Genomic DNA, 14,533 nt, shown 5'->3' on the forward strand with positions numbered 1-14,533 from the left:
GCTTACAATTGGATGCCCATCTGAGCTCTTGATATTCAGACACGTGGTTCTCTTCTCTCCAAAGGTCTCTTTAATTTTCCTGTAGGCAGTATCTATCTTAACCCCAGCGAGATACGCTTCTACATCCTTACATTTGTCCTCTAGCCATGCATGCTTAGCCATTTTGCACTTCCTGTCGATCTCATTGTTGAGACGTTTGTATGCCTTTATGCCTGCTTCATTTACTGCATTTTTATATTTTCTCCTTTCATAAATTAAACTCAATATTTCTTCTGTTACCCAAGGATTTCTACTAGCCCTCGTCTTTTTACCTACTTGATCCTCTGCTGCCTTCACTACTTCATCCCTCAAAGCTACCCATTCTGCTTCTATTGTATTTCTTTACCCCATTCCTGTCAATTGTTCCTTTATGTTCTCCCTGAAACTCTGTACAACCTCTGGTTTAGTCAGTTTATCCACGTCCCATCTCCTTAAATTACCACTTTTTTGCAGTTTATTCAGTTTTCATCTACAGTTCATAACCAATAGATTGTGGTCAGAGTCGACATGCCCCTGGAAATGTCTTACAATTCAAAACCTGATTCCTAAATCTCTGTCTTACCATTATATAATCCATCTGAAACCTGTCAGTATCTCCAGGCTTCTTCCATGTATATAACCTTCTTTTATGATTCTTGAACCAAGATTAAGTTATGCTATGTGCAAAATTCTAACAGGCGGCTTCCTCTTTCATTTCTTACCCTCAATCCATATTCACCTACTACGTTCCCTCTCTTCTTTTTCCTACTATCGAATTCCAGTCACCCATGACTATTAAATTTTCGTCTCCCTTTACTACCTGAATAATTTCTTTTATCTCATCATATATTTCATCAATATCTTCGTCATCTGCTGAGCTAGTTGGCATATAAACTTGAATTAATGTGGTGGACGTGGGCTTCGTATCTATCTTGGGCACAATAATGCGTTCACTAAGCTGTTTCTAGTAGCATAGCCGCATTCCTATTTTCTTATTTATTGTTAAACCTACTCCTGCATTACCCCTATTTGATTTTGTATTTATAACCCTGTATTCACCTGACCAGAAGTCTTGTTCCTCCTGCCACCGAACTTCACTAATTCCCACTATATCTAACTTTAACCTATCACTTTCCCTTTTAAATTTTCTAGCCTACCTGCCCGATTAAGGGATCTGACAGTCCACGCTCCGATCCGTAGAACGCCAGTTTTCTTTCTACTGATAACAACGTCATCCTGAGTAGTCCCCGCCCGGAGATCCGAATGGGGGACTATTTTACATCAGGAATATTTTACCCAAGAGGACACCATCATCATTTAACCATACAGTAAAGCTGCATGCCCTCGGGAAAAATTACGGCTGTAGTTTCCCCTTGCTTTCAGCCGTTCGCAGTACCAGCACAGCAAGGCCGTTTTGGTTAATGTTGCAAGGCCAGATCAGTCAATCATCCAGACTGTTGCCCTTGCAATTACTGAAAAGGCTGCTGCCCCTCCTCAGGAACCACACGTTTGTCTGGCCTCTGAACAGATACCCGTCCATTGTGGTCGCACCTACGGTACGGCTACCTGTATCACTGAGGCACGAAAGCCTCCCCACCAACGGCAAGGTCCATGGTTCGTGGAGAGGGTGCCTTCCCCACTAAACCCAACAAACTGTGCGGTGTGTAGCGCTGTCGAGCCAAGCTCCCGACAGAATAAAAGACAGGGTGCGAGGCCGACGCAAGTGTAAGGAAAGAGTTTCTGGACAAACACGTCATACGAGGAGTAGAGCAATATAAATGCACTAAATGAAATACTTTTTTCATTTTTCAAACGAGTCAATAGTGGTTTCGGTGGAACTTGGAGAGAATAAAAGTCTGTCGACCTTCTATATTTCTGTTTGTGGGTGTTATTTCACATTCGTATCAGAAATGAAATGTAAAAGTCAATATATCGACAGTCAATGGAAGTTAATTGTTAAAATATACTTGTTTCATTGCTATAAGTGCTAAAAGAAGTCCATCCTACATCCAAGCTCTCTGCTATGAAGAGCAAAGTGTGAGATTTTTTTCTCAGGCCTAACTGCTGCTAAGTGCTTCATTTCTTATGTATCTTTTGTTTTATATATTGGATGATGTGCCCCGCCGCCGTACACAGGCTTTCTTGTTCGAATTTGAAATGAGTTTCTTAAACTTGCAGGTCATCTTTTATGCTATGTATATAAATAAATTAATAACGTTTACATCAATGTCTTTTGTTTTATTTATTTTGCTTTAGCATGCTGTATTGCCTCAGTCAACTATAAATAACGTTGCAGGTTTCAGGGATGATTTTAGTTAATAGTTGTGGGTCTACAACAGCGCTGAGTTTGAGGTCGACCTAACTTCTGCCAGATGCTAAAATTCTAAACTAACAGCCTCTCCTCCCAGACGACAGCCTCCCTCATGACTGCATTATTTTCGTTAAGAATGATTTGACAACGTTCAGCAGCTCCGGAGTGCAAGTTTCGTCCATTCTTCAAAAACTGAGATCGCAGGTGCTTAAGTAACAGAAAGTGGGTGAATTTCTTTCCTTGCATTAAGCACTTCTTTTTCCAAACTTTTTTTTTTGGCCTTCTCATCTGCAAAACAGCCAAGGCAAACACCCGTATTTGTTTCTTTGTGAAACAAAGCGCTACGACGTAGAACATCAGCAAATTGAACTTAAGAAAACATATCATGGAAATATGGTGGCGCTGTAATCGCTGAAAGCAGTCGGACGAGACGTTTGTAGGCCGCCATGAATTTGATCGGTTGGTCGGTTGATCGGTCGGTTGGCAGATAAACTGGTGTGTTTGTAGGGGACTTTAGTTTGCCGGCCGGGATGGCCGAGCGGTTCTAGGCGCTACAGTCTGGAACCGCGTGACCGCTGCTGTCGCAGGTTCGAATCCTACCTCGGGTATGGATGTGTGTGATGCCCTTAGATAAGTGAGGTTTAAGTAGTCCTAAGTTCTAGGCGACTGATAACCTCAGCAGTTAAGTCCCATAGTGCTCAGAGCCATTTGAACCATTTTGAACCAGCCTTTAGTTTTCGAAAAACTAATCCGAGAGCTGAACCTGCCGTTTCACGTCGTGGATCGGGTTGTGTCAGGCACGGGAACAACCACTGTTGGTAGTTCTCGTGAAAATTCTCGACTCTCTGACGTGAATTTGTGTCCGTTTGTTTCCAGCTGCGCTCTAACGCACTGCTATCCGGGCGGGAAGGTGTGCCGGCCCGCGGCACGAATCTGCCCGACGGATTAGTGTCGAGGTCTCGTGTGCCGGCCAGTGAGTGGATGGTTTTTAAGGCGGTTTTCCATCTGCCTCGGCGAATGCGGACTGGTTCCCCTTATTCCGCCTCAGTTACACTATGTCGGCGATTGCTGGCAAACACTTTCTCCACGCACGCTTACACCATAATTACGCCACTAAGCAAACATGGGGGTTACACTCGTCTGGTGTGAGATGTTCCCGGGGAGGTCCACTGGGGTCCGAACCGCACAAAAACCCTGGGTTCGTTGTGGGGCGGCGGTGGGGAGAGTGGACTGCTGTAGCCTGTCGTGGAGTTGTGTACCACTGCGCGCTACTACGGGGGCGAAGACTCTCCGTCGTTTCTAGGTCCCCAGTTCCATACATTACAATACAAATACTATGGTGTTTCAGACAATAGTTTTCACGCCTTATTCTCTTCTCATATAAAGGAAACTTTACGTTGACAGATGTATTTAAAAAAGCAATAGTACCGCTATAACATCCTTACTTTATATTAGTATTTAGATGACCCAGTATAATTTCGCTAAGAATTGTTACAGTAATTTTCAAAAACGATTGTGTAAGCAATAGAGAGTAAAATAATTTGAGAACAAGTGCTGTACAAAATATAGGCATTGCTTAAGTTTGAATTTAAGTGCAGAGTTAAACTGTCAGTTCTGAGATGTTGCTCTATAGTGTGAGAAAGACGCTTCCTTTTTTTTTTTACCAAAGAGTATAATTAAAATCGCCTCTGAAACACGGCCCAGCCAAAAATATATCATATAGCTCTGTTTCATTTACGTAAGACAATTTTCTTTGAAGGTGCAGCAAGCGATACGATATCCCAAGGTATGAAAGCAGGCACGCTATAGCTGTCATTTTTTCAGTCGTCATGCTGATTTGACGCGACCAACCACGACTTCCTTTCCTACACCAACACATTCATCTCGGAGTAGCACCTACACCCAATGTCCTCGAACATTTGTAGGACATATTCCAGTCTATGTCTTTCTATACAGTTTTTGTTCTCTACCGCTGGAAGCTACTCCTTGATGTCGTGTGTTCTACCGCCTTGACTTTCCTGCTTGTCAGTGTTTTGAACATATTTCTTTCCTCTTCAATTCTATGGCGAATAGGTCTACACAATTTTCAGCTTTAGTCTGCAGTAACTCATCTTTCTATTCCATTTTTCCCAAATTTCGTCATTTTCTTCCACACAGTTCTATGTTCCAGACGTACGTTCTCCCCTTAATTTAAGGTTTATGTTGATACTACTAGATTTCTATTTTCCTGTGCTATTCTGCTTCTTATATCGTTCTGACTTTGTTTATTTTGCGTTATTTTACTGCCAAGGAATGAGAATGTATTCTCGTAATCTACCATGCCCCAAATTTTTATGTTAAGTTTACCGGTGATGTTATTTCTGTTACTCTTCACTTCTTTCGTGTTTCTTTAGTTTACTGTCAAGTGCTATTATGTCTTATTAGACTGTTTATTCCATTCAACAGGCCTTGTAAAGTGTAAGTGTCCATTGGTTCAAATGGCTCTGAGCACTATGGGACTTAACTTCTAAGGTCATCAGTCCCCTAGGACTTAGAACTACTTAAACCTACCTAACCTAAGGACATCATACACATCCATGCCCGAGGAAGGATTCGAACCTGCGACCTTATCAGCCGCGCGGTTCCGTGCTGAAGCGCTTAGAACCGCTTGGCCACCGCGGCCGGCCGTGTAAGTGTCGTATGGCATTGTTGGCTGGAATACTCCACGGGTTGGGTTCAGACCCTTGTCCGATAGTGTGTTCTTCCTCTGCGCATATGAGTCCGTTTCTATCCCACGGGTTGGGTTCAGACCCTTGTCCGATAGAGTGTTCTTCCTCCGCGCATATGAGTCCATGTCTATCCCACGGTTTGGGTTCAGACCCTTGTCCGATAGTGTGTTCTTCCTCCGCGCATATGGGTACGTTTCTATTCCACGGGTTGGGTTCAGACCCTTGTCCGATAGTGTATTCTTCCTCTGCGCATATGAGTCTGTTTCTGTCCCACGGGTTGGGTTCAAACCCTTGTCCGATAGTGTGTTCTTCCTCCGCGCATATGAGTCCGTTTCATTACGGATGTGTGACAGTTGTATCTTATGCTTAACGCATCCATCCGACGAAGAGGCCTCCATCAACAGTACCACATGCTCTCACTTCATGATGTACTTCGCAAAGGTTTAATACGGGAATTTGAAGGGAAGTCTGGGGATCAGGAACTTTTCGCGACCTCCTCTCCTCCTCTCACCAGTCAAATACTGGAAATGAAAATTTCGTCCAACACCAGGACTCGAATCGGCTTAGCTCCGAGTCTAGCGCCACACCACAGCACAGGCTTGCGTCAGCGACCTAGGATACGACGCCGGGTAGCGGGTCTTGTAATTCTTCCTCACTTTCACTGTCGATACCAGTGTCAACAGCGAATATTGTCTTTGAGATGTTTACACCCTAAATCTATATCCCGCTCCTGGATCTTCCTTTTCGTTGTCATTAGTTCACTGATATGACGGTTGAGCAATGAGAAACTAGAGCTAATACAGAGGCTTACCGACAATCATTCTTCCATGCACTATTCGCGAGTGAAACAGCGAAAGGGGGATCAGTTAGTGGTACCGGACGTTCCCTCCACCACACACCGCCAGCTGACTTGCGGAGTATTGATCTAGATGTAGATGCAGAGTCTGCTTTCTTAGCTCACTTCCTTTTTAATCCGGGCACTTCCCTCTTGGCCTTCCATTATTATTGTTTCCTATTGGTTCTTGTACATATTTTTATCAGCAGTCTTTCCCCATAGCTTATAACTATTTTTTTGAGATTTACAAACATCTTCACCCATTTTGCGTCGCCTAACGATTTTTTTAGGACGACGCATTAGATGCACGTTTCTTGATTTTTCTTGCCTTCGTTACTAAGTGGAACGCTAGAACTGCTATTCCGGTGCCCTGACCTTCCTTAAAGCCAAACTAACGGATGATCAGTTTTCCTTCTGCTCTATATTATTCTCCTCAGTAATTTTGATGCACGAGACGTTAAGCTGATTGTGTGATAGTTCTCTCATTTATCCGGTTTTGATATTTTCTTGATTGTGTTGATCATATTCTTCTGAAATCCGATGGTAAGTTTCCAGTCTCATACATTTTACATACTAACTTGAATAATCGTTTTGTTGTCACTTCTTCTCTAAGACTTTTTTTAATTCCGAAGAAATGTTACCTATGCCTTCTTTGCTAGAGTGCCTACCAAAGCTATGTTAAAACTCTGACACCAATATTGAAACTGCCATGCACTCTAAAGTGACACCCACTTGCTCTTCCGCCAGCACACAGAACCTCCCTCGTCTTCCCTGCCCTCCTCCTCCCCCCCCCCCCCCCCCCCCAATCTCCACCACGCCGTCCGCACCTGTACAAGCCTTCAATGTGCTCTATGGCTTTCCCCTATGCATTTAAAAGTCGAATTCCTCTCCACTCCCATTGCTGACGATTGTGCTTTTAATTTGACCAAACGTTATTTTTATTTTTTTGTACGGTGAATCTTTCTTAATTTCTTTACCTTTTTCCTGGAGCCTTTTAACATTCGATTTTCTAGTTTTACAATCGATTTTGTTCCGATGTAACTTATTTTGCTGTATTCCTTCTTTTTCCTGTATGTTTTTGTTTATCCGGCTTTCGTAGATGTGTTTCTTCTGTTACCTACAATTTCTTCGCAGTTTTCTTTGTTATAGCCACATATGTCCTTCCAGCTTCTATGTTTGCCTTTTTTTAGGAGTGTCGACTCGTCTTAAGCTGAAATGCCTACTGTAGTATTTGTTACCGTACTATGTGTAGCCTTAAAGAACTACAAAAGTTTCTTACGCTTCATCAATGCTTCAATATCCACTTCTGTACACTTTCTTCCTGATGGTTCTCTTACACTTCAGCATATACTTCATCATTACTAAACTGTAATGTGAATCCTGGTACGCCTTAAAACCGATATCTGATTTCAAAATTTCAGTCGCACCATGATGACGTAATCCAGTTGGTATCTTTCCATCTACAGATCTCTTGCAAGTATATTTCCTTCTCTTTCTATTCTTCAATAGTGTTTTTGCTGTTATCAGCTGAAATTTATTGCAGATCTCACGGAGTGCTTCAACTCTCTCATTCGTACCACATGCCCCGTTTTATTTTTATTTTTTTCGTAACCCTGTCTTCTATTGTAAGTAGGCTGTTTAGGTTTTTTTTTTGGTAACGCCGCCGCCACATAGCGCTCTGTATAAAAATCACTGGCTGTGCTGTGCGCAGTCTGTGGCTGGTTTGCATTGTTGTCTGCCATTGTAGCGTTGGGCAGCGGCAGCTGGATGCTAACAGCGCGCGTAGCGTTGCGCAGTTAGAGGTGAGCCACCAGCGGTGGTGGACGTGGGGAGAGAGATGGCGGAGTTTTGAAATTTGTAAGAATTGGTGTCATGAACTGATATATATATTATGACTATTAAGGTAAATACATTGTTTGTTCTCTATTAAAATCTTTCATTCGCTAACTATGCCTGTCAGTAGTTAGTGCCTTCCGTAGTTTGAATCTTTTATTTAGCTGGCAGTAGTGGCGCTCGCTGTATTGCAGTAGCTTGAGTAACGAAGATTTTTGTGAGGTAAGTGATTTTTGGAATGTATAGGTTAATGTTAGTCAGGCCCATTCTTTTGTAGGGATTTTTGAAAGTCAGATTGCGTTGCGCTAAAAACTATTGTGTGTCAGTTTAAGCACAGTCGTGTAAAATTTTTCTAAGGGGACGTTTCACTATTCGTCATCTTACTACAGCGTTCCAAACCTCGAAGATTATTAGATTAGGACCGAAGTAACAAAGTAATTGACAGTTTAGCATGGAAGAGGTTGTCGGTTCAGCGTTCAGCGTTGCCCGTGATTGCAACGTGGCTGCGGCAGCAACACTTGTGCGATTCGGAATTGAATCCATTCACACCTTTCCTCTTAACGACCAGTATGGAGTTCGCTTTTCAGGGTTTTAATGGATTAATAACTTTTCTGGTCACGTATCGTCTTTTGTTACCTTCAGAGATTTTGTCGGCTAAAACAATAATAAAGAAAGAGAAGTACAGTAAAACAAAGTAGACACAGGAAAAAATCACAGCAGTTTTCTCAGTTGCCGCATTTATCTTCTGCAGTTGTCGATAAATGGGAGCTGAGGTAGCACAGCAAATTGACAAACAGGCGCGAATGCAGGAGGATCCAGGGTTCTGGTTATTGGGAGGAGAGTGGAGGGTGCAAAATTTGTTACTGTCTTCTCCTTTCCACTACTTAATATGATTTGGATCATTCCCACTCTAGGTGCCTAGGATTTCAATAAAGTCTTCTGGCCGGTTTGATGCGGGCCGCCACGAATTCCTCAGTTACTTGATAGGTGTACTCGAGTTTCTTTCCCTACAATTTTTGCCCTCTATTATCCTCTACAGCCCCCCCCCCCCCCCCCCTGGTACCATGGAAGTTATTCCCTGAAATCTTAGCAGATGTCCTATCACCCTGCCTCTGCCTTTTCTTCTCGGCACTGTTTTCCATATATTCCTTTCCTCGCCAATTGTGCGGAGAACTTATTTATTTTTTACCTTATCAGTGCAACTGATTTTCAACGTTCGTCTGTAGAAGTACTCATGCAATTGATTTAAATTCTGTGCTGCCAACTGACTCATACATCTTTCTTAACTTCATACTTTACACAATGTAAAATCTTAGTATGCGCTCGTAATTACGAGTATTTCATTTGGCACTAAGATTGTCAACACAGGTCTGAAGAGTACCCTATCAGAGCTTGCAAATGCGATAATGCTATTTGTTACGGTATTTGCAGCTTGTGTTCGGGAAAGTCAGACTTTCTGCAAGTTTTATCCTCAAATGGAGGGTCTTTCCCCATCTGTGTTGCGCTATTCAAATTCTGTTGGCTTCCCGGTTCTGCATGTTGACTCACAACAGTTTGTCGCTGGCAGCTTGTACACTCGGAAAGCGAATGGGCACCTCATCGGAATGTTTCCTGGCTGCGGTCAGGTGGCATAAAGCAACGCACATGGTTTAATACTCAAGCAAGCAACTGAAAAGTATCGTGTGTTAAACATGGCTCTTAGTTTTTTACAGTTGCCGGCTGTTTTTGAGACTCTCAGTTTCCATACTACTTTAGTCTTCGAAAGTTAGCTGAGGAACTTGGAAACTGATGTTCTTTAAAATATAAAAGCTTCTGCTGGTAAAATGTAGATTTGGTATGTGGGAGGAGGGGGGGGGGGGGGACTTGATATGAAAGCAATGTGTGGACTGATTGCATTTCCCTAGTAAGTAGAAGTATGCCATCTGTTTACCTACGACTGACCCTGTGTGACCTATCCGTTTCGTGTTACTTCCAAATATTCCTAAGAGTTGACCGATTCCAGCTGTGACTCGTTGATACTATAATCATAGGATTCTAGTATTTTCTGTTTTGTAAAGTGCAAAGTTTTATATTTGTGATCATTTAAAGCAAGTTCAGTTATACGATATTAGCGTGACGTCTCCTGCGGTGACGAATATACTCTCAGACAAAAAATAAACAAAAATAACAACGCATCACTAAGGAATTCTCATCGGGACGGAAATCGTTAGGTGTTATGTACAGGTACAGACAGACAAATGATTACAGTTTCAGGAAAATTGGATGATTTATCCAACAGAAAGAGTTTCACTAATTGAGCAAATCCATAAAGCGCCGGTCCGCCTCTGGCCCTAACACAAGCAGCTGTTCGGTTCAAAAATGATTCAAATGGCTCTGAGCACTATGGGACTTAATATCTGAGGTCATCAGTCCCCTAGAACTTAGAAATACTTAAACCTAACTGACCTAAGGAGATCACACACATCCATGCCCGAGGCAGGATTCGAACCTGCAACCGCAGCGGTCTCGCGGTTCCAGACTGTAGCGCCTATAACCTCTCGGCCACTCCGGCCTGCGCAGCTGTTTGGCTTAGCATTGATTGATAGAGCTGCTGGATGTCTTTCTGAGGGATGGCGTTCCAAATTCCATCCAATTACGACGTTAGATCATCAAAATCTTCAAAATACCGAGTTGGCTGGAGGGCCACGCGCATAATGCTGCAAACGTTCTCAACTGAGGAGACATCGAGCGACTTTCCCGGCCAAGTAGGGTTTGGTAAGCACAAAGGCAAGAGGTGCCGCTGTAAGCGAACGGGCATTATCTTGCTGAAATGTAAGCGCAGGATGGCTTGCCTTGAAGAGCATGTGGTGTAGGGATGCCGCTGGTGACAACCAAAGGGGTCATGCTGTGAAATGAGATGGCACTACAGACCATCATTCCATGTTGTCGGAGCGTATGGCAGGCGACAGCAGGTTGGTATCTCAGCGCTATCCAGGCCGTCTCGAGACGCGTCTTCGGCCCGGAAACTCACTGACTAGAGCAGAATTGTCTCAGTGCTGTGTCCTGCTTTGAATAGAGCTCGGATGACCAGCTGTACCGTCACAGCACTGTGGTACATCGTCGATATTCTGCGCTCCGTTTTGTTACCCTTCGTGGCAGTCATCCTGGGCTTAAATTTCAGCAAGATAATGATCGCCAGCACAGGGCGAGAATTTCTACTGTTTGTCTTCGTGCTTACCAAAACCTACCTTGGCCAGCAAGGTCGCCGGAACTCTCCCCAGTTGTGAACATTTGGAGAATTATGGGCAGGGACCTCCAAAAAGTTCGCTCCGGTTAGACGGAATTTTGCACGCTGTCCCTCAGAAGGACATCCAACAACTCAATCAATCAATCAATGCTAAGGATCCAATTTTTTTTCTGAAATTGTAATCATTTGTTTGTCTGTACGTGTACGTCACATCTACCGACTTCCGTCCCATTTAGATAGTGCCTTCGTGGTGTGTCATTTTCTTTGCCTTGTATGCTGTACTTGTTGGTATTACAATCTGTCCCCTGCTAGTGGCTTAGGACGCGCTGTGACAGTGTCGAAGAGCCACGCGGCTGTCTGGAGCTGCCCTGTGGCGGAACCCGGGGGCAGGCGCGGCGTGGTCGGCGCTCAGCGACAGACGGCGTGGGAAAACCAGTCCCAGCTCCGCAGAGCGCAATTCCAACTGTGTCTGGCGGCGGCGAGGCGGCGAGGCCGCGAGCTGGCTGCGACTTTCCTGCCAGCCAGCAAGAGCGCTACTGCCTGCAGAGAGGTAGTGGCTATGTAACGTAGCAAGTGTAGGAAGGCTATGGTTCAAATGGCTCTGAGCACTATGGGACTTAACATCTGAGGTCATCAGTCCCCTAGAACTTAGAACTACTTTAACCTAACTAACCTGAGGACATCACACACATCCATGCCCGAGGCAGGATTCGAACCTGCGACCGTAGCGGTCGTGCAGTTCCAGACTTAGCGCCTAGAACCGTTCGGTCACATCGGCCGGCGTGTAGCAACGAATGCTGGATGTAAGTGCAAGTCTGGGGAGAATAGATTGTCACAGGGTAGGAAGCTGCTTTAAACCAACTAAAAGACTGATATCAAAAAATTGCGTCACGCAGAATCCCGTACCTTTTTTTTTTTACTATCTTGCGACACCATCACTACTCCGAGAAAAGGAGGATGCTTGATGAAACTCCACCTGTATGCAGTGGTGTGTGGACATCGAGCGAGGATGCCACTTTACGTCCCTACTACTGCACTTGAAGGAACACTGGAGGCCAAAAGATAGTTCAGAACAGAGGTGACCAAGTAAGACGAAAGGAGATCGAAGACAAGGAACTCCTGACTGGCAATAAGGCCGGGGTGGAAACTCTAGCAAATCACACAGACAGGTTATTTGGCCCCAGCTTCTCCTTGAACTGTCCGCAGATCGTGGTCTTGTGGTAGCGTTCTCGCTTCCCACACAAGAGGTCCAGCGTTTGATTCCCGGCGGGGACAGGGACTTGCCCTGCCTCGAGATGACTGAGTGTTTTTGTGTCGTCTTCATCATCATCATCATCATCATCATCATCATTCATCCCCATTACGGTCGGAGGAAGGCAATGGCAAACCACCTCCGCTAGGACCTTGCCTATTCGGCGATGCGGGTCTCCCGCATCGTCCCCTACGCTCCTCGGAGTATGGGACTTCATCATCTACTTGAAGCAATTTACTAAAGCCTCTCCCACCAGTCCTCCTTTTCGCCCGCACTTCTCTTCTTTTCCCCGTGGATTCATATCCGGTTGTAGATCTTGTGTATTCTTCCCTTTTTTAGGGTCCGTTCCTCAATTGATAAAAACGGAACCCTTCTAGGGCTCATTCAGCTGTCCATCCGTCTCTCTGTCTGCCTGCCTCTCCGACAGTTAAAAACGCTTTTCCTCAAAAGGGGGTAATCGTACCAAGTTGAAATTTATGTCACTTATTAAGGTCTACTATTCATGGGTAGTGTAAAAAATTAAACTTCTAAGTCAGTGGAATCAAAAGGTACAGCCATTTGCGTCATATACGAGATGCGACAATAAAGTAATGAGACTGATGTGAAAAAAATGTTGCTTACCGTTTTAGTCAAGTTTAGTGTTGTCTCCTTCAGAGTGGTTCCCTTCTGACTGCACACACTTTTTCCAGCGCTTCTCCCATTGATGGTAACATTTCTGGAACTCATCTTCTGTAATATCCTCCAAGACTGTCGTAACAGCTTTTTGGATATCTTGTGTTGTTTGAAAATGGTGTCCCTTGATTGTCGTTTTGACTCTTGGAAATAGAAAAAAGTCGCACGGAGCAATATCTGGTGAATAAGGTGGCTGTGGTAGTAAAGAAATTTGTTTTGAGGTTAAAAATTACTCTACTGACACAGCAGTATGAGATGGCGCATTATCGTGATGCAGAATCCAATTATCAGCAATGTTGGCACGGACAAGAAGAACTCTTTTACAAAGTCTTCCTAAATTTCTTTGTAGTAATATCGGTTACCTGTTTGTCCAGGAGGCATCCACTCTTTATGAACAATTCCCTTGGAATCAAAGAAACACACAAGCATGCATTTCACTTTTGACTTTGACATGAGAGCGTTTTTTGGTCTGAGTGATCATTTAGAGCACCATTGCGAACTTTGGCGTTCTGTCTCTGGATCGTACTCAAAAAACCGGCTTTCGACACCAGTGATAACACGGCTCAACAATTCCGGACTGGTTTCCGTTCGCTCTAGTAGATCGACTGCCACATTTTTCCGTGTTTCTCGCTGTTGAAGTGTGAGATTTTTGGGGACCATTTTTGGACAAATCTTTCTTATATGAAGATCTTCAGTTATTATTAGACGAACCGTTTCTCGATCGCTCCCCACACCATGATGCCGGGTGTTGGCCCTGTGTGCCTCGGTCGTATGCAGTCCTGATTGTGGCGCTCACCTGCACGGCGCCAAACACGCATACGACCATCATTGGCACCAAGGCAGAAGCGACTCTCATCGCTGAAGACGACACGTCTCCATTCGTTCCTCCATTCACGCCTGTCGCGACACCACTGGAGGCGGGATGCACGATGTTGGGGCGTGAGCGGAAGACGGCCTAACGGTGTGCGGGACCGTAGCCCAGTTTCATGGAGACGGTTGCGAATGGTCCTCGCCGATACTCCAGGAGCAACAGTGTCCCTAATTTGCTGGGAAGTGGCGGTGCGGTCCCCTACGGCACTGCGTAGGATCCTACGGTCTTTGCGAGCATCCGTGCGTCGCTGCGGTCCGGTCCCAGGTCGACGGGCACGTGCACCTTCCGCCGACCACTGGCGACAACATCGATGTACTGTGGAGACCTCACGCCCCACGTGTTGAGCAATTCGGCGGTACGTCCACCCGGCCTCCCGCATGTCTACTATACGCCTTCGCTCAAAGTCCGTCAACTGCACATACGGTTCACGTCCACGCTGTCGCGGCATGCTACCAGTGTTAAAGACTGCGATGGAGCTCCGTATGCCACGGCAAACTGTCTGACACTGACGGCGGCGGTGCACAAATGCTGCGCAGCTAGCGCCATTCGACGGCCAACACCGCGGTTGCTGGTGTGTCCGCTGTGCCGTGCGTGTGATCATTGCTTGTACAGCCCTCTCGCAGTGTCCGGAGTGAGTATAGTGGGTCTGACACACCGGTGTCAATGTGTTCTTTTTTCCATTTCCAGGAGTGTATTTAATTTGCTTACAATAAAGTGCGTTACATAACATATGCGGTTTAAACTCCTGTATCTAGGAAAAGTTCAGATTTTAATGCCCATAGATGGGATAAAAAGACTTGCGAAATT

This window comes from Schistocerca gregaria, chromosome 4 (assembly GCF_023897955.1).
Source record: "Schistocerca gregaria isolate iqSchGreg1 chromosome 4, iqSchGreg1.2, whole genome shotgun sequence".
NCBI lineage: Eukaryota > Metazoa > Arthropoda > Insecta > Orthoptera > Acrididae > Schistocerca > Schistocerca gregaria.